We start from the raw sequence: 1,735 nt of genomic DNA, 5'->3' as shown, positions 1-1,735 counted from the left end.
TGGAATGCTGAGCCAGGACAGCTGTTTCCTTCCCCAGGCCCATTTTGGTCACCTCTGCAAACAAATCAGTGAGCTTCCTGTTTTCCAGAAATAAGCTCAGGCAGCACACAGCAGGAGATGTGTTGTGCACCTTGTGTGAAGCCTTTGTGCAGCAGTGTTTACCCAGGCTGGAGGTGCTCCTGTGCTCCTGCTCCAGCAGGAACAGCTCTGCCTTTCTTAGCCTCAGCTTTTTCCAGCATCTTCTCAAGCTAGGCCTGGGCTGAGCTGATGGCTGTGAGGTGGTTTTTGTGTTTTCTGCTCACACAGTTGTGCATTGTACAAACTCCCTGCCCAAAAGTGCTGCCAAGTGTTTGGCTGTAGCATTACAGCAGCAAGCTGTGGGGAGGTACAAGCAGCCTCTGTTCACTTAAAAAATAATAAAAAGGCAAACAAAAATAACCAGGACCCTACTCCTCACTGCTCCCAGGAGAAGTACATGTCTGCTCCCATCTCTGCCAAAGGGCTGCTGCTCCATCCCTTGTGTGGGAAGGCTGCTCCAAAGGTTGAAGGAGATGCCAGGGACAGCAGGTGAGTGCTGAGCACGTTCTTTAGCAGGTAACCCATGGCATTGGGTCCCATGAGCAGGCAGGAGCATTCCCCAGAGCAGCTCTTTATCCTCTGCTGCTGTGAGGGGATGGTGATATCTCAATGTCGGGTCAGTGATTTTCTCTGGGCTGGGTCAGTGCAGGGTTGGGAGGGTTTGCTCAGCTCTGGTGCCCGTCCTGTGCTGCTGGAGTGTCCCCAGGGTGCAGTTAAGGAGGGTTAAAAGGACATGTGCAGTTTTTCCCTGCTGTCTCTGCAGGTAAAGGCCCTGTGCACATCAGCCCTGCCCGCTGTGTAACAGCACAGAGAGACCTGCCAGCCTTGGGCTCTCAGCCAAATCTCCTTCTCTGCTTGGGCACAGTGAGAAAAACTGTCCTCACAGAGAACTGGCTGGATTTTAGCAGCAGTTTTGCATTGATCTGTCCTCCTGCCCGAGCTGCAGCCTCACTGCAGTAATCCTTCCTGAGCTTCCTTCATGAGRAAATTCAGCTTTAAATGTGAAAGTAGCTTTATCCTGGCWAAAGAAATACCTGCTCKTCTGGAATGTGGGAAYTTTCTTATTTTACTAGATCTTCAGATTATATACTGTCCATTTTTTTATTCCTCCGTGTAGCAGAGGACGTCCAAGCACCCTCAATGTGGTTTTTTTTTTCTGTGTCTCAGGATTTATGGCTCTGCTGTTAGACCAGGGAGCAAGCCTGTCTGTTGTGTATGGAAAGTATTTCCTTTCTCCTAAACTCAGTTTTTTTAAGTGCATCTTATAAAACACAAAGTTGGGCAAGRTGTTTTTAAAGCAGATTTCTGAGGAGAAGCACACAAACTGCAAGCTGGTTTGCATTAGACAGCAAAACCTGGAGCATTTGGCTTTGATAAGTGAGGCCCAATGTGGTTGGAGCAGAATGGAGCTGGAACAGAGGGCAGTGAGCTGCCTGGGGAGCAGAGCTGGCTGCAGGCAGGGAAAGGGCTGCTTTTGCTTGCTCAGAGTCCTTGTGCCAGTGGAGTAACCTGAATGGCCACACAGAGTGGCACAGGGATCAGAGCATTGCTCTCGAGGGGCACAGGGGACAGAGCATTGCTCTCGAGGGACACAGGGGACAGAGCATTGCTCTCGAGGGGCACAGGGGACAGAGCATTGCTCTCGAGGGGCACAGGG

This window comes from Malurus melanocephalus, unplaced genomic scaffold, assembly GCF_030028575.1.
Source record: "Malurus melanocephalus ecotype Western Australia unplaced genomic scaffold, MMel_1.1 scaffold_1034, whole genome shotgun sequence".
Taxonomy (NCBI): Eukaryota; Metazoa; Chordata; class Aves; order Passeriformes; family Maluridae; genus Malurus; species Malurus melanocephalus.
This window is presented reverse-complemented; position numbering follows the sequence as displayed.